Source organism: Amblyomma maculatum, chromosome 1, assembly GCF_055883805.1.
Source record: "Amblyomma maculatum isolate TAMU_Amacu chromosome 1, ASM5588380v1, whole genome shotgun sequence".
Lineage (NCBI taxonomy): Eukaryota > Metazoa > Arthropoda > Arachnida > Ixodida > Ixodidae > Amblyomma > Amblyomma maculatum.
The window spans coordinates 89,897,763-89,920,501 of record NC_139344.1 but is presented as its reverse complement, the minus strand read 5'-3'; the positions used below and the strand labels follow the sequence as shown (position 1 = coordinate 89,920,501).

Below are 22,739 nucleotides of genomic sequence, written 5' to 3'. Positions count from 1 at the left end.
ATTCATGCAGTAAAGAAAAAAAAAAGCAGTAGGCAGCGCGTCAGTCTCATAATCTGAAGGTCTGAGTTCGATCCTCACCCGGGGCAAGGCGGTTTCAGTTTTTGCATTGAACATTATTGAAAATGTTTCTACCTTAGGTTTTGACCTTTCGCGAGGACAAAACATCCGTCTCGGTAGCGCAGTAGGCAGCGCGTCAGTCTCATAATCTGAAGGTCGTGAGTTCGATCCTCACCCGGGGCAAGGCGGTTTCATTTTTTGCATTGAACATTATTGAAAAGGTGTCTACCTTAGGTTTTGACCTTTCGCGAGGACAAAACATCCGCCTCGGTAGCGCAGTAGGATTCCACTTCCGGCCACCGAGCGTGACGGACGTGTGCTTCATGGGCTCCCAAAGAGCGGATCGTTTGGGCGGCGGTATCAGGAGTGCTAGCAACGCTACCAAGGACTACCAAATGGTTCTGTCACATCTGCCATCAGTTTCGACTGTTTTATACACCGTTTTTTTTTTTTGCATGGGGACGTCTCAGCGAGGCCTTATCGTGTGGAACATTTTCGAGATGCCCTCGAACGTATTTCATTGCTGCCGGAAGTTGTCGCCCTTGGGGCTTATCAGATGAACCACCTGTGGGCGGTAACCTTCAAAGATGAAGAAGGGAAAAAGAAGATTCTGCAGGCTCCAGCATTCGACGTGAAGGAACATCGGTGTGTCCTGATTGACCCGTGCAATCAGGCTGTACACTGCGTGCGCGACGAAGACGTGTGAGTGGCCCTGTCTCCGTTCGGAAAAGAACGGAACTAACCAGAGACAAGTGGCGGGTGAATGGCTGTGTGGACAAGGCGTTCACGACTCGCTCCGTAACGCTGAAGCTACACGCAGGCGTCACCGTTGAGGATTTGCCGCCCCAACTACGCGTTTCCGAGGACGTTGCTCTTGTCTACGTCCCGGGCAGGGCCCCGCTGTGCCTCCGGTGTCGCGGACTGGTCATATACGCAGAGAGTGCCGCGTTCCACGTTGCAGGATGTGTCGCCGCTTTGGACACGAGGAGACCCAGTGTGTGCGCACATACGCGAATGTTGCAGGCCCGGCTCGGAAAGATGATGTGGCGGACCACTTGATGTATGCCGCCGATGCCGTGGAAACGACGCTGGAAGGCAGTGAAGAGACTAACTGCGAGGAAACGCCCCTAGAAAAAGCCGCGGCGGCGGAGGAGCTTCCAGATAATACTGTAGAAGCACCGCCAATTGCCGCGGGCGCAACAACTGAGGGAGAGGCGAAGGGAGACAAACCTCTTGCCTTAAACACGCCAGTAAGTCCACAGGAGGCTTCCACGAGCGAACCTGGAGACGTTGACATGGCCGCGGCTTCCAGCATGCCTGCAAAGCGGGAACATGAGGAAGTAAACGAGTGTGAAGCTAGCAGGAATGCGAACGGCAACGGGGAGCCACCGACGAAGGCCAACCTGGTCCGTCGTCCGAGCTTCAAACCGAGGCCGAACGTCCCTCCAGACCGGAAGACTTCGTCATCAACGCCTCCGCCTCAGCGGGGGCGAGTTTCGCAAAGCTGCTGTGATGTCCCGGTCAGTGATCGGGACTAAAGACCGTTTGAGACATGTACTGTATACTGCAACTGGCATCGCTTCACGACACGGAACTTTTGGTGTTTTACTATGTTGTTCTGCATTATAAGTGAGAGTAGAATGATTGGCGTCTTCTTTCTTTAAAATGGCTCGTCCTTTTCAAACTTGTCTACGCGTCGCAACGCTTAATGTGAGGGGCCTCTCAGCGCGCTGACGGCAACAGCAGTTAAATAGGCTGATGCTAGATAACGATATTGACTTACTTGCAGTACAAGAAACAAAAATTGAACGTGAAGAGCAAACAGATCGAATGGTCGAAGTTTTTCGCAGCAGATACAACGTATGTGTAAGCCATGCGGTTCAAAAATCTGCCGGATGCATTATTTTAATCCGCAGGGCTATCAGCCAAGTTGAAGCAGTGATAACGTGTGGAACGGGTAGATTATTAGTGTGTGATTTCCTTTTTGACGAAACTCCATGGAGAGCAGTGTGTGTTTACGGTCCGAATAAGCGTGCGGAACGTGAGTGCTTTTTTGAATACGTCGAATCGTACCTGTCTTGTGAGAGGCGTATATTATTACCTGGTGACTTCAATTGTGTATGCAGATCAGAGGATAAGTCAACCAAAAAAGTTGTGCGTGACACTAGCGCAGAGTTACTTTCGAGAATAGTTAATGAGAAAGAGTTAGAGGACATTGGCAATGTGCTCATGCCTGAAGGCCAAGCGAATTATACGCACTTTCAAGGTATTTCGCATGCTAGACTTGATCGCATTTACGTACTTGTGGCGACTATCCCAATGTGTTTCAGTTACAAGTGTGAGCATGTCAGCTTTAGTGACCATTCTTCAGTTATGGTCACATTTGGCAGAAAGGAGAAAACCACTAAATTCAATTGGGAACTGTGGAAGTTTAATGGTAAATTATTAGATGATGAAACATTTGTTAATCAAGTAGAAGAACGTATTACAAACCTATTACAAGGCAATGTGTGTGACTTTGTGAAAGGTTGGGAATTGTTTAAGTGTGACATTAAAGTAGCCGCAATAAACAGAGCAAGTGTCTTGCTGTATAAGGAAAGAGAACGCGAAAAATATCTGCGTGGCGGACTAGACTATATGCTAAGCGTAGAAAGCATCGATCAGGAAAAATAAAAAAAAAAAATAAAAGAAACAAAGAGCAAACTGGAAGTGATCGATGAAGACAGGTATCGCGGCGCGATGATAAGGGCGCGGGCCGAGAGGCTGTGGTGTGGGGAAACGCCCACTAAGCGGGTGCTCAGTGATTAAAAGCGGCACGCGGTGAACAGAGATAAACAAAATTTATTACCAAAATGAAGTTGCTAGTGAATAGGCATTAGTAGAACGAGCCTTTTTCGAATTTTACAGAGACTTGCTTAGCCAGAAGCCAAAGGACCTTGATTGCTTTGCCAAGAGCTTTTTACCACTCGTGCCCAGGTTGGATGATGACGTCAAGCAAATGCTGGAAAAACCGATAACAGTCTCGGAAATTGAAAGTGCCATAGATGAATTAAGTCTTCATTAGCCACCTGGACCTGACGGGCTTGGAGCAGCCTTGTATAAGTTATTCAAGGTAGAAATAGCTGTGTGTTTAGAAAGGGTGATAATTGAATGTTATGAGAAAGACTGTCCCACCATCTTTCCGCGAGTTCCATGTAGTACTGATTCCGAAAACCGAGGACGCGGCTGGATTGCTCTGTGTCGAAAACTACCGCCCAATAAGTTTAACAAATCTGGACTATAAAGTATACATGAAGGTCCTAGCCAGAAGATTGCAGAATGTCATTACAACCCTTGTAGGACCTCATCAGACGTGCGGAATTAAAGGCAGGACAATGTTCACCAATATTCACGTGGCGAGAAGCGTATTGGAATGTTGCGATGCCATGCAAGATCGCGTAGCAATGTTACAACTGGACCTGCACAAGGCCTTTGATCGAGTTGGGCATGATATCCTGTATGCACTTTTGGAGCATGTAAATGTTGGCAGTGTAATCACAAATGCTGTTAAAATGGTTTACAAAGACTGCGTTGCAAAATTAGTTATAAACAGTAAATTGAGTGAATGCATACCGGTGCTATCCTCTGTTCGACAAGGTTGTCCATTGTCGCCCCTTCTCTTTGCCTCATACTTGGAACCTTTCCGTTTAAGGCTTCTCTCCAGCAAAGCTATTACAGGGTACACATTTTTCAATGTTGGAGTTAAGGTCCTAGCCTACGCTGATGACATCGCAGTGTTTTGTGCGGACCAAGACAGTGTAAAGAAAGTTGCCAAAGAAGCTGTGGAGTACTGTAAGGCTACTGGCAGTGCAATTAACTGGACTAAATGTTTAGGTTTCTGGTATGGAGACTGGGAACACACACCGGAATACTTTTGTAACATCAGATGGACGATAACACCGGGAAAATACCTTGGTGTACCACTTGATCAGCACAAGAACACGAAAGAGTGCTGGGAAGAAGAAACGCAGCGAGTTAAAAATCAAGCGACCAAGTGGGGAAGACGCAACTTTTCCATGTTCTCTAGAGCTGCTGTGTGTAACGTATTTCTGGTTGCCAAGATATTTTATATTCTTCAAGCTTTATCGATGACAAGAGCGTCTGCGCAGAAACTTCACCGTGTATTTGCAACGTTTATATGGGACGGAACGCACGAACCAGTGCAATCTGTTTCACGCAGTTCAGAATGGAGGCCTTGGGTTGACGCATCTGTTTCTCAAGCAAATTGCGACTAGATTTTCCTTTCTGCGTGAGCAAAGTGACACCTTTCTAAGGACTGTAATTCAAGTGAGATTACGCGAGTCACTACCTGATTACGTCGTATCTGCTTTTTCAAAAACCGGTGGCATTGGGCCCCTTTTTGCGGGATATTGTTTTATCTTTTCGCATCCTTAAGGCAAGGTTCTCAACGGAATATCTGTCAACTGTGCCGCGGAAGAAGTTGTATAAGGATCTGCGTGATGTGTTTTTGGCAGTGCCAGTGTACCGCGCTGTGTAGGGTCATAATGTAGGGTCTGAGCGTGACGTTTTGAAAAGGGTAAAACGTATGCCTGTCAGAGCTGGTGCAAAATCATTCTTTTTTCAATTGCATTCCGGCACTCTTCCAGTTAAACCATGGCTGCTCTTTGTACCTTGGTCTATTAACTGTGTTATTTGCAGGAAACCCGAGACCATGAACACATCTTGGAGCGCCATGACTCAGTTTTCCTCTGGGACATCTTAAAGCGAACTTTAAAAAAGGAATTGCCAATAACGCCATTCGGAATTCGATATCTGCCATGCGCTGACCCTGAAGGAGTGCCGAGTGACTTGGTGATGCTAATATGTATGCATAGCGTATGGAAAACGCGTATGGATCTCAGGCATGAGCGAACCGTTGTACACCCCGCTCGACACTACTTCATCGAGAGCGTGGTATACCTGAGAGAAATTTTGCGGGCAAAAGATAGTTCTCCGGAATGGCTACCTGTACTGTACCAGCTCGCTTCAGTAAAGCCCTTTTAAATCTAGCGCTTTAGGCAGAATGTGCCTAGGGCTTTTAGCATTCCTTTTGTTTTGCTTTGTTTTTGTGTATTCAGAGTTTATGCTGGTGTTGTTGAAAATTGGTAATAAAGGAAAAAAAAAAGCCTCGGTAGCGCAGTAGGCAGCGCGTCAGTCTCATAATCTGAAGGTCGTGAGTTCGATCCTCACCCGGGGCAAGGCGGTTTCAATTCTTGCATTGAACATTATTGAAAATGTTTCTACCTTAGGTTTTGACCTTTCGCGAGGACATAACAAACGCCTCGGTAGCGCAGTAGGCAGCGCGTCAGTCTCATAATCTGAAGGTCGTGAGTACGATCCTCACCCGTGGCAAGGCTGTTTCATTTTTTGCATTGAACATTATTGAAAAGGTTTCTACCTTTGGTCTTGACAAAACATCCGCCTCGGTAGCCCGAATCAATATACAAAGGTTCCATCGTGTATTTGCGGTCTTCATTTGGTCGTTCAACTGAGAACGAATTAGCAGAGATAATCTCTTTCCGCGAGTTAAAGACGGAGGGTTGTCTCTAATGCATCTATATGTACGGCAGATGGTTTTAAGGTTTTGTTTCCTATGTGACCAAAAAGATAGATTCCTGAGAACCTTTATGCAAATCATGCTATCCAGTGCAATTCCAGAGTTTATAGTCTCTTCATGCTCTGCTCGGGGATACACTGTGTCACGCTTCCTGCGAGAAGTGGTGTGGTCGTTCAGGTGTTTACGCGTGCGGTACTCTGTAGATTATTTAGCGACGGTACCACCTAAGCGGCTGTACAAGGATCTTATTTCACAATTGTTCCCAGCTCCATTCTACAGAACCTTATACTGTGAAGGCCCAGGGAAAGACGTGCTCAAGCGAGTTAAAAAAATGACTGTTGCACCGGGCGTAAAAACATTCTTTTTTTAAATTGCATACAGGAACCCTCCGAGTCAAAACATGGATGGAAGAAAAGGGCCTTTTTGTACCTTGGGGCTCAAGCTGTCTACTATGTAGGAAACCTGAAACAGTTGAGCACGTGTTCCTGGATTTTTGGGATGCGGTGTTTTACTGGGATGTGTTACGAAGGACACTTAAAAAAGACCTGCCATTGACGCCACGTGGAATTCGGTACTTGACAACTGTTAATGATGATTTTCAGTATGACCTCTTCATGCTATTGGGCCTTCACAGTATTTGGAGGAGTAGGATGGCTTATAGACACTGTGATGTCGATGCACGATCTGTATGTGATTATTTTGTTGAACAACTGTATAAACTAATAGAAATTTTGAAGCAGCAAGACGCTGCGGAGGAGGTCTTGAGTCTGATGGGCGAACTTGTGGTAATGAAAGTCCATTAGACACGGTTGTCAGCCAAGGGGCATGACAACCACGATGTTTTACTGATGTATTTGCACCAATTTATGCAATAAAGAAAAAAAAATCCGCCTCGGTAGCGCAGTAGGCAGCGCGTCAGTCTCATAATTTGAAGGTCGCGAGTTCGAGCCTCACCCGGGGCAAGGCGGTTTCATTTTTTGCATTGAACATTATTGAAAAGGTTTCTACCTTAGGTTTTGACCTTTCCGAGGTCGAAACATCCGTTACGGTAGCGTAGTAGGCAGCGCGTCAGTCTCATAATCTGAAGGTCGTGAGTTCGATCCTCACCCGGGGCAAGGCTAGGACAAAACATCCGCCTCGGTAGCGCAGAGGGGATTCTGCTTCCGGCAACGCCAGTGAACGGACGCAGGATGCAAGGCTCCTGAGGAGCGGCTTCAGCGGCCTTGACAGGCCGCGGTAACAGGTTTTTTTGCACCGGGAAATGAGTACGAGGTGATCCTGCCCAGCCTGCCAACAGGTAGTATTGTTTTTAATACTGTTTTTCTTCACGCTGACGTCCGTGCCCGACCATATCGTGTCGAAGGTTTTCGCGACGCATTGGCCGATCTTAAGCTGCTCCCCGATGTAACCGCCTTGGGGGCGTATCGGATGAGCGACGTTTGGGCTGTGACCTTTGACAATGCGGAAGCTGTCAAAAGATCCTCACCGTTGGTGAACTGAAGTGAAGGAGGGTCGTTGTTTGATTATCGACCGTGCAAACCAAGACGTCAAAAAGAAGCTGCACTGGTTGCTTCCAGGTGTGCCTGACGAAGATGTGCGAAAGGCTTTTTCCCCGTATGGGAAAGCGACTGACATTAAGGCCGAGCGTTGGCGTGTTTATGGAATGACCGACAAAGGTTCGACAACGCGCCTGGTGTCCCTGGCATTGAAGCCAGGTGTCAAGGTAGAAGACTTGCCGCATCAAGTTAGCGTTGCTGGGGAACTGGCTCTCGTCCTGGTACCAGGCTGGGCTCCCCTCTGCTTGCGCTGCCGTGGCAAGGGCCACGTCCGACGCGAATGCCGGGTACCGAAGTGTGGGGCGTGCCGCCGTTTTGGGCATGAGGAGAGCCAGTGTACGCGGACATACGCCAGCGTCACCGGGCACGCTTCAGCCGAAGAAACATCCGAGCTGCTAATGGATAAGGTTGACGCCGAAGATGCAGCGAGAGAAAAAGGTGACAGCAGCATGGTGAAGCTAGTGTCTCGCCCAAAGTGTGATGAAGAGCTGAGCGGAAAGTTTGAGCCTGCTGATATCCCTCAGGAAAGCGCACCCAAAGAGAAGGCGAACAAGGCGGAAGACGCCAACAACCCTTTTGACGAAGCATCACAGGGTGATGAAATCCGCGAGGAGGAGGCTATGGTCGTTTTAGCCGCAAGCGGCAGCCAGGCTGGAAAGCGACCGCGAGAAAAGAACGCTGACAATGAGCAGACTCCGGAAGTAAGTGCCGATGAACCACCGACGAAAGCTCCTGGTGTTAGACGTCCGTCTTTCAAGCCGCGGCCGAACAATCCGCCCGACCCGCGGCAGGCGGCCAAGCCGCCGCCCCCATTGTGCTTGCTACCTGGGAATTCTGGGAGGCTCCGTTTTTAAGCGGAGCGACAACGAATTGCTGGCAGACATTTTAAAGTTGCCCAGTCAACGCAACTTTAAACTGCTGTGAGTTGTGTGGAGTTTTCTTTTTTTTTTTTTGTAACTAGCCTTACTGTTTACAAAGGTCAACAATATGCGTGATCTTTTTCTCAATGAAAATGAATGCATCACAAAAAGTAGCGTTACGTATATCAACGTTGAACGTGAGAGGTCTAGCTTCAAAGCGCCGGCAATACCAAGTTAGTCGTCTTCTTCTTGAAAACGATATCGATATCGCAGCTATACAAGAAACCAAAGTAGAATCTCAAGAGCAAACTGAGCGCATGTTGCAGCCTTTTCGATTGCGTTATAATATATGCGTGAGTCATGCAGTAGGTACATCCGGGGGCGTTTTACTTTTAATTCAAAATTCTATTAACATTGAAGAATAGTGTTTAAAGATAGACGCAAATGGTCGTCTGATAGTATGTGACTTTTTGTATTGCCAGATGAAATGGATAATAATCTGTGTGTATGCCCCTAACAAGCCGCAAGAGCATCGAGGTTTCTTTGAGGAACTTGTGCCTCATGTAATTCTGAAAGATCTGTAATAGGAGTCCTTAAACAGGGCGCTACGCCGTCAACAGTCAATGGAACGTTCTGCGATCAGTCGTTGCACTTCTGTAAGCGCACGCCCGAGCGTCGGAGAGAGAGCTTCGTTGTCGTCTTTTTTCCTGACCGTCACGCGCGTTGAACATGATTGTCGTTCTCTTCAAAGCATCAGGCGCTGAACATATCGGAGCCCAATACCTGTTTTACAGATCTCCTGTTCTACTTGGTGATTTTAATTGTGTTTGTGTGCCCGAAGATAGGGAAAGAAGGCACGCTGTGCGTGACCACAGCGCTGTTTACCTGAATGCGATGGTTGAAGAGCACAGTTTGGAAGACGTAGGTTTGATGTTGTCAAATTACAGTTTGCCGCAATACACCCATTTTCAGCGCGATTCACACGCTATACTTGACAGAGCATACATATCTATCGGACTCGTTCCATTGTGTAGCACTTATAAGGTGAAACACGTTTCATTCAGTGATCACAGTCTGGTGATATTTACACTTGGAAGAAAACAAATGAAGTCGCACTTCAACTGGCACTTGTGCAAGATTAATAACAAACTACTTGAAGATGACCCCTTCATGGATCACTGCATTGTCGTGGCGGAGGGGCTTGCGAAACTCGATGAAGTCGTGAGCTCTGCTGTGTAGGGCCACCCAAGATAGACAGGTCACGGCAGAGAGTTCTGACAAAATGTGATTCACTGGAGAAGGTAATGGCAACCCACTCCAGTATTTCCTGCCAAGAAAACCCTATGGCCAGACAAAATACCATGAATGATATGGCGCCGGAAGATGAGCCCCCCAGGTTGAAAGGCGTCCCACATGTTACTGGGGATGAACAAAGGGCGATTCCTAGTAGCTCTAGGACGAATGAAGCGGCTGGGCTAAAGCCAAAAGGACGCTCAGTTGTGGATGTGTCGGGAAGCGACCGGAAAGTCCGATGTTGCAAAGAGATATATCACATAGCAACATGGAATGTAAGATCTATGACGCAAGGTAAACTCGATGTCGTCAAGCGAGAAATAGACAGATTGAACATTGATATCTTGGGTATCAGCGAGCTCAAGTGGACCGGAATGGGAGCATTTAGGTCCGGCGACCATTATGTCTTTTATTGTGGGCACGAATCCAAGAGAACGAATGGGGTCGCTCTCTTAGTAAACAGAAGAATGGGCAAAGCAGTGCTAGGTACAACCCCAAAAACGACCGAAAGATTTCACTTCGGATCCAAGGTCACCCTTTCAACATAACAGTTATCCAAGTCTATGCACCGACCACTACTGCTGAAGAAGCGGACGTTGATAGATTTTATGCGGACCTACAATGCCTTTTAGACCGCACCCCATCATCAGACGTCGTTTTTCTCATAGGAGACTGGAATGCTAAGGTCGGGAGTGAAGAAATATCCGGAATTATAGGCAAGTTCGGTCTTGGTGAGCCAAATGAAGCTGGGCAGAGGCTAGTAGAGTTTTGTCAAGAAAACAACCTGACCATAGCGAATACTTATTTTCAACAGCAAAAGAGGCGCCTGTACACATGGACTTCACCGGACGGTCTGTACAGGAATCAGATCGATTATATTCTTTGCCGGCAGAGATGGAGAAGCGCTATACAAGCAGTAAAAACAAGGCCTGGGGCCTGTTGTGGCACCGATCATCAGCTTCTTGTTGCCAAAATTAAGCTTCGATTCAGGAAAACGCAGAAAACTAGAAGGCCTTTCAGGTATGATCTGGATCAAATTTTATTAGAATATGGTGTGGAAGTCAGGAATCGATTTCAAGAATTAGATCTAGAAGACAGAGAGCCCGGAGAGATGTGGACTGATGTTCGTAATATAATACAAGAAGTTGCTACTAAGGTAGTTCCAAAGCAAAAGAAATGCAAGAAAGCAAACTGGTTATCTGAAGAGGCTTTGCAAATAGCTGAGAAAAGAATGATGGCAAAAATTATGGGGGAAAGAGAAAGATACAAGGTTCTCAATGCGGATTTTCAGAAAATAGCAAGAAGAGATAAGAATGCCTTTCTGAACATACAGTGCCAAGCAGTTGAGGACAACAGCCAATTAAGGAACACAAGAGCTCTGTATAAGACAATCAAAGATATCAAAGGAAGCTTCTGTGCTAAGCTGGGCATGATAAAGGACAAATGAGGCAAGGACCTCACTGAAGCCTCAGAGATGAAGAAGAGGTGGCAGGCATACACAGAAGAGCTGTACAAGAAGGATCCGAATGTGCAAATCCAATATAAGACGGTTATGATTACTGATCTCGAGCCGGGCATCCTGAAGAGTGAAGTTGAATGGGCCTTAGCCAGCCTTGCTAAGAACAAAGCTGGCGGAATTGATGGCATTCCAGCTGAGTTGCTTCAAAACCTCAACCATGACGCTGTTAACATTCTGCATACATTATGTCAGAAGGTTTGGACAACCCTGCAGTGGCCACAGGATTGGAGGAGGTCAGTTTACATCCCCATTCCAAAGAAAGGCAGTGCCAAAGATTGTTCCAACTACCGCACGATCGCGCTTATTTCGCATGCTAGCAAGGTGATGCTGAAAATATTCCAAGGTAGGCTGCAGCAGTATGTGGATCGGGAGCTTCCGGACGTGCAAGCTGGGTTTCGCAAGGGCGGAGGAACTAGAGACCAAATTGCCAACCTTCGCTGGATCATGAAAAAAGCAAGAGAGTTCCAGAAACCCATCTACTTCTGCTTTATTGATTATGCGAAAGCGTTTGACTGCGTAGATCACATCAGATTGTGGCAAGCTCTCCAAGAGATGGGAGTTCGAATTCACCTCATCTGTCTCCTCAGGAACCTGTATGAAGGGCAAGAGGCCACAGTCAGAACTGGGCATGGTCTTACTGATTGGTGTCCGATTGAGAAAGGAGTGAGGCAAGGCTGCATACTGTCGCCCTGCCTATTTAACCTATATGCAGAGTGCATCATGAGGAAGGCCGGTCTGGACGAGTCTTCAGCTGGAGTGAAGATTGCTGGGAAACGAATCAACAACCTTAGATATGCGGATGATACCACATTAATGGCAGAAAGTGAAGTGGAACTCAAGAGACTTCTAATGCGCGTACAAGAAGAGAGTGAGAAGTTTGGGCTTAAACTGAATATTAAAAAGACAACGGTCATGGCGTCTTGCCCTATCAAGTCCTGGAGCATCAATGGACAAGAAGTGGAAGCTGCGACAGATTTTCTGTTCTTGGGCTCCAAGATTACCTCGGAAGGAGACTGCAGCCATGAAATTAGGAGACGCCTGCTTCTGGGAAAGAGAGAAATGGTTAGCCTTGACCGCCTAGTAAAGAGCAGAGACATTAGTCTGCCAACCAAGATCCGTATAACTCGTGCTATGGTCTTTCCAGTTGTGATGTATGGATGCGAGAGTTGGACTGTGAAAAAGGCAGACCGCCGAAGAATTGACGCGTTTGAATTGTGGTGCTGGCGAAGACCTTTGAGAGTTCCTTGGACTGCCAGAAGATCAAATCAGTCGATATTGTCGACCATAAACCCTGACTGCTCATTGGAGGGTCAAATTCTAAAGTTAAAGCTCAGCTACTTTGGTCATCTGATGAGAAGAGAGGAGTCGCTGGAGAAAGATTTGATGTTGGGAAAGTTTGAGGGTTGCCGGAGAAGGGGTAGACAGCGAACGCGATGGTTAGATGGCATCCTCGAGGCACTGCAGATGAAGTTATGTGATGTTAGGAAGATAGTGAGAGACCGGAAAGCGTGGCGTGACATGGTCCATAGTGTCACGAAAAGTCGGACACGACTGAACGACTGAACTGAACTGAACTTGAAGATGACACCTTCGTTACTAAGACGCAAGATGACATTAAGGAAGTCACGACAGGTGCGGCACAAAGCTATGTATACGCGTGGGAATGTTTCAAAGAAGCGGTTAAAATAACCGCTATTGAACGTAGTACGATGAAACAGCGTGAACAAAATGAGGCAGGAAAACAACTGCAATGTCAGCTAGACTTCTTACTGAGCCAAGAATGCGCACAGCCTGGACTACGCAGTAAAGAAGCGGCAGTAAAACGCTAGACCGAGATAGGTACAAAGGATTAGTAATACGGGCGCGTGCGGAAAAGCTTTGGGTGAGTGAAATGCCAACAAAGCGGGCGTTAGTGGACGAAAAGAGGTATGCGGCAAAATACGATATCGTGGAGATACGGGTGGGAAATTCAATAACCCGCGATAAAGAAACGATTAAACGGGCGTTCGTTGACCATTACCGTGACTTATTTGGAAGCAACAAACAAGTGGAAGGACTCGAGAACACTTTCCTGTCACTGATGCCGAAACTCGTTGATGGAAGAAAATCAGCACTGGAACATCCCATTAGTGTCCAAGAAATTGAAAAGGCCATAGATGATCTCAGTCCTGGAAAGACACCCGGGTCAGACGGATTAAGCGCGGTGTTTTATAAAGTCTCCCGAAAAGATGCGGCAGAGGCATTACACATAGTGTTAATGAAAGCTTACGAAAAGAAAGAGCTGCCACCGTCTTTCCGACAATCGCATATAGTTTTGATCCCCAAAAGCAGAGACCGTGAGAAACAACTGTCTGTCTCATCTTACAGGCCTATAACTTTAACAAATGTGGATTATAACATATATATGAAAGTGCTAGCTAGACGATTGCAAACTGTTATTAAAGAAATTGTGGGGCCTCTTCAGACGTGTGGCATTAAAGGAAGGACAATAACGACCAACATACACATTATGAGGAGCATTTCAGAACGTTGCAATGTTTTCTCTGGAAGAGCAGCAGTGCTACAAGTTGATCTAGAAAAAGCTTTCGATCGCGTCGCGCACGACATACTCTTTACTTTATTAGAATACATCAACTTAGGTGCAGTCATTGTAGATGGTGTGAGAATGGCATACAAAGGATGTACTGCCAGTATTGTGGTTAAAGAAATCAGCGATCGTATCGAAATTCTATCTTCTGTGAGGCAAGGCTGCCCCTTGTCGTCCTTGCTGTTTGCTATATACCTTGAACCCTTTTGCTTGAAAGTGCTTTACAATGAAAACATAAGAGGTTTCCGGCTAATGACATCCGAAGTGAAAGTGCTTGCATATGCTGATGATAGTTCTATCATTTGTGAAGATAAAGAAAGTGTCAAGGAGGCTCTTGATGATGCCACTTCATACTCTCGACGCACCGGCAGTGTTATAAACTGGAAGAAGTTCTTAGGTTTCTGGCATTGCACATGGGAAAGCACTCCGGCCTTATTTCACAATGTTCAATGGGAATATATGCCTACAAAGTACCTTGGCGTGCCACTTCAGCACTACAGGGACACGACGCAGTATTGGCAAGCTGAAATCGAGCAATTACGCCCGAAAACAACAAAATGGGGTGGCAGAGACTTTTCTATTTTTGCTCGCTGAACAGTGTGCAATATTTTCCTTGTCGCAAAAATATGGTATGTGCTCCGGGCGCTGTTCATGACTAGAATGTGTGTTCAGAAGCTGCACAGAGTGTTAGCTGTGTTTGTGTGGGGTTCAACGCGGGAATGCACGAGCCGCACGAACTTGTTTCACTCAGTGTGCAGTGGGGGTTTGGGCCTTGTACATTTGTTCTTAAAGCAAGTTGTGTCGAGGTTTATCTTTTTGCACGACCATGAGGATTGCTTTCTTCGTACTATGATCCAAGTTCGGCTTCAAAATGTTTTACCCGAATTCGTGGTTTGTTCCTATATGACACATGAAAGTAGTGTGCAGGGATATCTGCTCGAGGTCGTTGGAGCATTTCAGATACTGAAAGTACGATTCTCTAAGCAATACCTCAGTAATGTAAAACGGAGGAAGTTGTATGCGGACATTATCGTTATCATGTTACCAGTGCCCATTTACCGATCACTCTACGGTGAGGGCCAAGGTGGTGACGTCCTTAAGAGGGTGAAAAAAATGGCCGTGCGGCCTTCGGTAAAAACTTTCTTTTTTTCACTTACATTGTGGCACACACTGCCAGTTAGACCCTGGTTAGTGGAAAAGGGGCTTTTTGTCCCGTGGACCACGGACTGCTTAATATGCCATAGGCCTGAAACTGTACATCACATATTCTTGGATTGTTGGGATGCGGTATTCCTGTGGGATATTCTGCAGAGAACATTAAAGAAAGATCTTCCTGTAACGCCATACGGTATACGTTTTTTACCGATCCAGAGCGAAGATGGTGTGCCATATGACTTGTTCATGGTGTTGGTTCTTCATGGCGTATGGAAGACACGAATGGGTGCTCATCACGCCGATGAAAATGTTCGGCCGGCTAGAGAGTACTTTGTTGAGAGTGTTGTATAGCTCGGAGATGTGTACAAGAAGAAAGCTGAGAAGCCAGAATGGTGCGATCTGTTATGTGAACTTGTTGACCTCAAGCGCTTTTAATCTACGAGTGCTGTCTTCCTTAAGATAGCACCTTTTATCGTCTGTATTTGTTTTCCTGCCCAGTCGGCAATAAAGAAGAAAACAAAACGAAAGCCTTGGTAGCGCTGTAGGCAGCGCGTCAGTCTAATAATCTGAAGGTCGTGAGTTCGATCCTCACCCGGGGCAAGGCGGTTTAGTTTTTTGCATTGAACATTATTGAAAAGGTTTCTACCTTAGGTTTTGACCTTTCGCGAGGACAAAACATCCGCCTCGGTAGCGCAGTAGGCAGCGCGTCAGTCTCATAATCTGAAGGTCGTGAGTTCGATCCTCACCCGGGGCAAGGCGGTTTAGTTTTTTGTATTGGACTTTGCTGAATGGGTTTCCACTCTAGGCTTTGACCCTTTGCGCGAACGAATTATCCGCCTCGGTAGCGCAGTAGGCAGCGCGTCAGTCTCATAATCTGAAGGTCGTGAGTTCGATCCTCACCCGGGGCAAGGCGGTTTCATTTTTTGCAACGAACATTATTGAAAAGGTTTCTACCTTAGGTTTTGACCTTTCGCAACGACAAAACATCCGCCTCGGTAGCGCAGTGGATTCCACTTCCGGCTTCGCTAGCGAGCGGACGTGTTCTCATGGGCTCCCACGGAGCGGTGTCAGCGGCCCAGCAGGGCCGCGGTAACAGGTTTTTCTCCTCTGAGAATGAGTACCAGGTTTTTTTGCCCAGTCTGCCCACAGGTCGGTTCGTTTTAAATACCGTATTTTTGCACGCTGACATAACTGCCCGGCCGTATAGGGTTGAGGATTTTCGAGACGCCCTCGCTCAGCTTTCGTTACTCCGCGAAGTTATCGCTTTGGGGGCGTATCGAATGAGCCATGTGTGGGCCGTTACAAAGGATGCCGAAGCAGTCAAGAAGGTGGTCAGCATTGGCGAACTGCAAGTGAAGAAGAAGCGATGCCTCTTCATTGACCCGGCTAACAGAGATATATATACACATGAAGGTGCACTGGCTCCTGCACAGTGTACCAGACGAGGACGTGTGTCTCGCCTTCGCTCCCTTCGGCAAGGTCACTGACATCTCTCGAGAGCGGTGGCGTATTCAAGGAGTGACAGACAAAGGTTCTACCACAAGAAACGTGACCTTGAAGCTGAACGTCGGTGTGAAGGTTGACGATCTACCTCATCAACTGAGCGTGTCCGGTGAGCTAGCTCTTGTTGTTGTGCCGGGCAGGGCTCCACTCTGCCTTCGCTGCCGAGCCACAGGTCACATTCGCCGTGAGTGCCGTAGCCCGTGGTGCGGTGTCTGTCGTCGCTTCGGCCATGACGAGAGCCAATGTTCGCGGACCTATGCCAGCGTAACCGGACCCGTGGGCAGTGAGGATGTATCTGACCTGCTCAAGGACGAGGCAGACGTGGAGGAAGCATCAGCTGCAGTAAGTGCGCGAGCCACTGTGGCGACGTCGAATAAACCTGTACCGCAAGCGGGGGACAACACTGTACAAGAGGCCGTGGTTGAAGAACCGTAACAAGTGCCTTCACGAGACGTGGATACGCCGAAGGGCACGGACGGAAAGCATGCAGACACCGCCGTGGCCCTCAGCCAAGCAGGCGCCGACAGCATGGGCACTGCGTTCGGAGCGGATAACCTCCCGGCCGGGAAATGGCCGCATGATGATACCGACAGCAAGCAATTGCATCAGGAAGGAACTGGTGGAGACGAACCACCGGCGAAAACGCCAGGACCAGGGATGCGGCGATCATCCTTCAAGCCGCGACCGAGCATTCCCGTCGATGCTCGGCAGGCGGGTAAGCCGCCTCCGTAGTTTTTTGCTGTCAGGGTCGTAAAAAGGTTGGGGGGGACATTGGTGGAAACAATGGCTGAAATACTGTATAAATTAGTATTTTAACGGATGCAGGATAAAGGCGCTTACGTTCCTCTTAAATCCAAGGCAGAATTCTGGTTGGAAAGCCTGCGGTTCTCATGGTATCGCAAAGATATCAAAATAGAAGCATGTTTCATTGTGATGGGCACCATTCGTTCGTGTAGCCATGGCAAGCATTCTTGAAACAGCGTTACGGGTAGCCACTCTAAACGTAAGAGGGCTTTGTGCAAGGAGACGGCAGTGCTAACTTATTGTCGCGTTCTTCTTGACAATGACCTACATGTAGTTGCCGTCCAGGAGACAAAAATTGAAAACGAAGAAGCGACTGATCGAATGGTGTCCAATTTCCGTATGCAGTTTCATGTATGTGTATGTCATGCAGATGGTTGTGCCCTATTCATACGCAATAACATTGGGATTTGTGTGGAATCAGTGCTTTCTTGTCAAAGTGGGCGCCTTTTAGTCGTTGATTTCACCTATTCTGGTCTGTCTTTCCGTGTCATTTGTGCCTATGCACCGAATGTTGAAACAGAGCGTCGATACTTCTTTGAGCGTTTTGATGCTTACATACACTGTGACAGAGTGATAGTACTGTTGGGAGATTTCAACTCCGTGTGCTCAGCTTGGGATCGCGCTAAGCGTGCACGTGTCTGAGACAAAAGTGCAGAAGTGCTAAATGCAGTGGTACATGAATGCAATCTCGAATACGTAGGAAGCGTGCTGAGCGGCTAAAATCGTCCGCAGTACACTCATTTCCAACGTGAAAGTCACGCGAGACTGCACAGAATATATGCATCACATGAGTTGGTGTCCTTATGTACTGCCTACGAAGTCAAGCCCGTTCAGTTTAGTGATCATTGCTTGGTGATGGCAACGTTTGGGGAAAGACAGAGGAATATTCGATTCAACTGGGACCTATGCAAATTAAATGTGAGGCTGTTGGAGGATGAAGTCTTCGTTAACGCAGTAACGGAAGAATTCGAAAAGTTACTTGAAATGCAGCCCCCCTGTTTTGCAGTCGAATGGGAGGGATTTAAACAGCGAGTTAAAATGAAAGCCATCGAAAGAAGCAGCCTCATAGCATATCAGCAAAGAGAGAACGAAACAAAACTTCAGCAAGAACTGGAGTTCTTGATAAGCATGGAACATTCAGCCTGGTAATTACACCAACGAAATAATGGAAGTTAAAAGCCAGCTGGAAGGTGTGGATGCGAAAAAATACAAAGCGGCGATTGTACGCGCTAGATCAGAGAAGCTCTGGGGCAGGAGAAACGCAAGCTAAGCGAGCGCTATCTGACGAGAGAAAAGATATGCATGTCAGAAAGAAATACGTCAGTTAGCAACCGGGAACGCAATCACATCGGATAACACCGTTATCAAGAAAATGGTTGCCGATCATTTTAAAGACCTGTTTAGTTGCTCACGCGAGGAAAAAGAAGAATTCCAGGTATTCCTTTCACTTATGCCACGTCTGCATGAAACAGTCAAGAAGCAACTGGAGCAGCCAATTACTGAGGGCGAAATACAATGCGCAATCGATGCCCTCGCCCTAGGTAAAGCACCCGGGCCTGACGGTCTAGGAGCGGCTTTTTACAAAGTTTTCAGAACGAAGGCAGCCCGCATGTTGCATAAGGTTCTGGATGAAGCTTACGAAATGAAGAGTGCCCTTGCCTTTTACAACTTCGCACATTGTGCTCATACCAAACAGTGATGATGCGGATAAACATTTGTTGGTAGGGTCCTATCGTCCGATCACTCTTACCAATGCAGATTACAAGATTTTTATGAAAGCTCTAGCCAAATGCTTGCAGTCAGTGATAACAACTTTAGTTGGACCACACCAGACTTGTGGCATAAAAGGCAGAAGTATAGCAACTAATGTCCATGTTGCTCGAAGTATTCTTGTGTTGCGATGCATTTGGTGACCGCGTGGCTATGATGCAGCTCGGCCTGGCGAAGGCGTTCGACCGTGTTTCGTAAGAGGTTCTGCTATGCGTTTTGGAGCATTCGAACGTTGGTAATATTATAACCGAGGGAGTGAGAATGGCCTACACGAACTGCTCAACGCGAGTCATAGTAAACAGAGAACTCACTGGCAGCCTGCCAGTTTTGTCGTCGGTGAGGCAAGGATGTCCGCTGTCGCCCTTGCTGTTCGCTGTTTACCTCGAGCCACTCTGTTTGGCCATTGCAAATAGCCAACTTATAACAGGTTATAGACTGCAGGCGGCCCATGTTGAAATCTTGGCTTACCCCGATGATATCGCCATTTTTTGCTCAGACAGAGACAGTATTCAGCATGCCACAACTGTTGTACAACAATTTTGTGAGTGAACTGGGTCCCAGATAAACTGGGAAAAGAGTCATGGCTTTTGGCATGGGGACTGGGGAGCCACGTCGGACAATTTTTCTCGGCTCAATTGCTCATCTGTTTCAAAACGTTATCTTGGTGTACCGCTTGATGCCTATCGCGACCCAGAGCCATATTGGGCTAACCAAGCGTTGTTTGCAAAAGAAAAGGCTGACGCGTGGCAAGGAAGGCAGTTGTCGATGTTTTCCCGAGCCACAATCTGCAATCTCTTCCTTGTGTCTAAGATCTGGTATGTAATGATTGTGTTGGGTGCCATGAGGATCAATGTACAAAAAATTCATCGTGTTTTTGCTGTGTTCATTTGGGCTTCGACATGGGAGAGAACACGTCTAACCAATCTTTTCCTTCCTGCCAAGAAGGGAGGACTAGGGCTTGTGCATTTATTTCTGCGCCAGGTTGTATCGCGCTTTATTTATCTACGCGACCAAAACAATCCATTTCTCCGGACAGTGATTCAAGTCAGGCTCAGCAGACTCCTTCCAGGGTTCGTGGTGTCATCATGCCAACATATATGCGGTGCCATGACTGGATATCTGCGTGAAGTTATGCTTGCTTAGAGGTTGTTAAATGTGCGTTTCTCTCATGAGTATCTGTGCAATGTCACCAAGAAGAAACTTTATAGAGACCTCACTGACATCATGCTTCCCCAGCCATTGTACCGTTTTCCATACCGTGGGGGCCCCGGACAAGACGTCCTTAAATGAGTTAAAAGAATGCCGGTAATATCTTCAGTCAAAACATTTTCCTTTAAATTGCACACTAACACGCTACCCGTTAAGACATGGCTTCAGAGCAAAGGCATTTTCATACCCTGGACTACCAATTGTTCTTTTATGCAAAAAACCTGAAACAATAGAGCATGTTTTTCTTGACTGCTGGGACCCAAAATTTCACTGGGATGTTTTACAGCGCACGCTTAAGAAACAGTTACCACTCGATCCATATGGAACAAGGTTCTTGCCGATAGAAACTTCACAGGATATACAATATGATTTGATTATGCTTCTGGTCCTGCACTCAATATGGAAAACGAGGATGCAATTTGAACATGCTGACCTTGTCGTGCGTCCTGTTCGCGAGCATTTTGTTGAAAGTGTCGTTTCACTAAGAGTGTTACCGAGCACTCCCTGATCCACCAGAATGGATTACCTCGCTTGATGTTTCGGTGTCGCTGAGACAATTTTAATCAGTGTTTTCCGAAGCCTGGCTTACCCGTTTTATGCACTGTATCTCTGATTTCACTTTCAAATGTCGCAGTCAGCAATAAAAAAAAAAAAAAAGGCCTCGGTAGCGCAGTAGGCAGCGTGTCAGTCTCATAATCTGAAGGTCGTGAGTTCGATCCTCACCCGTGGCAAGGCGGTTTCATTTTTTGCATTGAACATTATAGAAAAGGTTTCTACCTTAGGTTTTGATCTTTCGCGAGGGCAAAACATCAGCCTCGGTAGCGCAGTTAATAGACCAAGGTACAAAGAACCCTTTGTTCTGCAGCCATGGTGCCGGAATGCAATTGAAAAAAGAATGAAAAAGAACTGCAGAAAACCTGAGACCATTGAACACATCTTCTTGGAGTGCCATGACTCACTTTTCCTCTGGGATATCTTGAAGCGAACTTAAAAAAAGGAATTGCCAATAACGCCATTCGGAATTCGATATCTGCCATGCGCTGACCCTGAAGGAGTGCCGAGTGACTTGGTGATGTTAATATGTATGCATAGCGTATGGAAAACGCGTATGGATGTCAGGCATGAGCGAACCGTTGTACACCGCGCTCGACACTACTTCATCGAGAGCGTGGTATACCTGAGAGAAATTCTGCGGGCACAAGATAATTCTCCGGAGTGGCTACCTGTACTGGACCAGCTGGCTTCAGTAAAGCCCTTTTAAATCTAGCGCTTTAGGCAGAACGTGCCTAGTGCTTTTAGCATTCCTTTTGTTTTTCTTTGTTGTGTAACCAGAGTGTATGCTGTGTTTTTAAAAAAATTGGTAATAGAGAAAAAAAAAGCCTCGGTAGCGCAGTAGGCAGCGCGTCAGTCTCATGATCTGGAGGTCGTGAGTTCGATCCTCACCCGGGGCAAGGCGGTTTCATTTTCTGCATTGAACATTATTGAAAAGGTTTCTACCTTAGGTTTTGATCTTTCGCGAGGACAAAACATCCGCCTCGGTAGCGCCGTAGGCCAGCAGCTGAACCGCCTTCTGCTGGAAAATGAAATTGATGTGCTAGCATTTCAAGAGAGCAAAATGGAAAGCGATCAACAAACTGAGAAAATGGCTGAAATATATCGTTCAAGGTATAGTGTTTGCGTGTGTCATGCGGTTGGAAGATTGGGGGGATGTGTCATTTTCATCCGAAATTGCATAGTGTGTGTACAGTCTGTGTTCTCGTGTGAAAGTGCATCGCTTTTGATATGTGATTTAGTTTTTCTGGATTGGACTGGAGAGTGATCTGAGTTTATGCGCCGACTGGAACGTTTGAGCGCGAAGAGTTTTTTCAATATATGAAATTCTTCCTAATACATGAGAGGGGTGTTCTCCTGCTTGGCGACTTCAACTGTGTCTGTTGACCGGAAGATAGAACAACAAACCGTGTCCTTCGTGACAAGAGTGCAGAGTTACTTAATGACATTGTTAAGTTGCAAGAAGTTGTAAAAGAAGCCATTGCTTTTTGCACTGCAAGTGGAAGTGAAATTAGTTGGGCAAAGTGTTTAGGATTTTGGCATGGAAACTGGCAATAGGCGCCTCAACTGTTCTCCAGTATACAATGGACAATAACGCCAGGCAATCCTTGGTGTGCCACTAACGCATTACCGTGAAAGCAAGGAATGTTGGGCCGGTGAAGTTGAGCAAGTGAAAATCCAAACAAACAAATGGGGAGGACATAACTTTTCTATGTTCGCAAGAGCTACCGTTTGCAATATGTTCCTAGTTGCAAAAATTTTTTACATACTGCAAGTGTTATCTATGTCAAGGATTTCTGTTCAAAAACTGCATAGGGTATTTGCCACGTTTGTGTGGGCTTCAACATGGGAGCGTACTAGTCGATGCAATCTGTTTCATAGGGTGCATAATGGTGGACTGGAATTGTCACATTTATACTTAAAGCAGATTGTAACCAGGTGCTTTTTATTTTTTTTTTTTGCGCGAACAAAGCGATATTTTTCTTAGAACGGTAATCCAAGTGCGATTGCGTGATTCACTGCCGGAATATGTAGTTTCGACTATATCTACAGGGCCAATGGCTCTAAGTATACCCTCGGAGCTGACGAGCGCCGATAAGCCGCAGCGAGCGCAACGCCGCCACACGGCCGCGCGCTTGCTCCTACAGCTTTGGAGCAGCCTAGTTACTTTTTGCAAAGACTGTACCTTGGCGTGCCACTAGAATGCTATCGTTATAGCGAGATATATTGCAGCGCATGCACAGATGACATGCGGGAAAGGGCAGATAAGCGGAAAGGA

At 46.8% G+C, this 22,739-nt stretch overlaps 10 non-coding genes and 2 pseudogenes across 10 annotated transcripts; all 12 read left to right on the top strand.

Moving 5' to 3' along the window:
- The first annotated feature begins 167 nt into the window (after nt 1-167).
- TRNAM-CAU (transfer RNA methionine (anticodon CAU)) lies at nt 168-240 on the top strand. The gene has a single exon. It is a non-coding gene; the product is annotated as a tRNA-Met (tRNA).
- Nucleotides 241-5,221: 4,981 nt separating this feature from the next.
- On the top strand, nt 5,222-5,294 carry TRNAM-CAU (transfer RNA methionine (anticodon CAU)). Its single transcript has one exon. It is a non-coding gene; the product is annotated as a tRNA-Met (tRNA).
- Nucleotides 5,295-5,375: 81 nt separating this feature from the next.
- On the top strand, nt 5,376-5,448 carry TRNAM-CAU (transfer RNA methionine (anticodon CAU)). The gene has a single exon. It is a non-coding gene; the product is annotated as a tRNA-Met (tRNA).
- Nucleotides 5,449-6,542: 1,094 nt separating this feature from the next.
- TRNAM-CAU (transfer RNA methionine (anticodon CAU)) lies at nt 6,543-6,615 on the top strand. The gene has a single exon. It is a non-coding gene; the product is annotated as a tRNA-Met (tRNA).
- An 80-nt stretch (nt 6,616-6,695) lies between these two features.
- Nucleotides 6,696-6,768, top strand: TRNAM-CAU (transfer RNA methionine (anticodon CAU)). The gene has a single exon. It is a non-coding gene; the product is annotated as a tRNA-Met (tRNA).
- Nucleotides 6,769-13,546: 6,778 nt separating this feature from the next.
- On the top strand, nt 13,547-15,058 carry LOC146203139 (uncharacterized; annotated as a pseudogene).
- A 92-nt stretch (nt 15,059-15,150) lies between these two features.
- Nucleotides 15,151-15,223, top strand: TRNAI-AAU (transfer RNA isoleucine (anticodon AAU)). The gene has a single exon. It is a non-coding gene; the product is annotated as a tRNA-Ile (tRNA).
- Nucleotides 15,224-15,304: 81 nt separating this feature from the next.
- On the top strand, nt 15,305-15,377 carry TRNAM-CAU (transfer RNA methionine (anticodon CAU)). The gene has a single exon. It is a non-coding gene; the product is annotated as a tRNA-Met (tRNA).
- An 81-nt stretch (nt 15,378-15,458) lies between these two features.
- TRNAM-CAU (transfer RNA methionine (anticodon CAU)) lies at nt 15,459-15,531 on the top strand. Its single transcript has one exon. It is a non-coding gene; the product is annotated as a tRNA-Met (tRNA).
- Nucleotides 15,532-15,669: 138 nt separating this feature from the next.
- On the top strand, nt 15,670-16,561 carry LOC146203135 (uncharacterized; annotated as a pseudogene).
- Nucleotides 16,562-20,567: 4,006 nt separating this feature from the next.
- TRNAM-CAU (transfer RNA methionine (anticodon CAU)) lies at nt 20,568-20,640 on the top strand. The gene has a single exon. It is a non-coding gene; the product is annotated as a tRNA-Met (tRNA).
- A 647-nt stretch (nt 20,641-21,287) lies between these two features.
- Nucleotides 21,288-21,360, top strand: TRNAM-CAU (transfer RNA methionine (anticodon CAU)). Its single transcript has one exon. It is a non-coding gene; the product is annotated as a tRNA-Met (tRNA).
- Nucleotides 21,361-22,739: the final 1,379 nt, after the last annotated feature.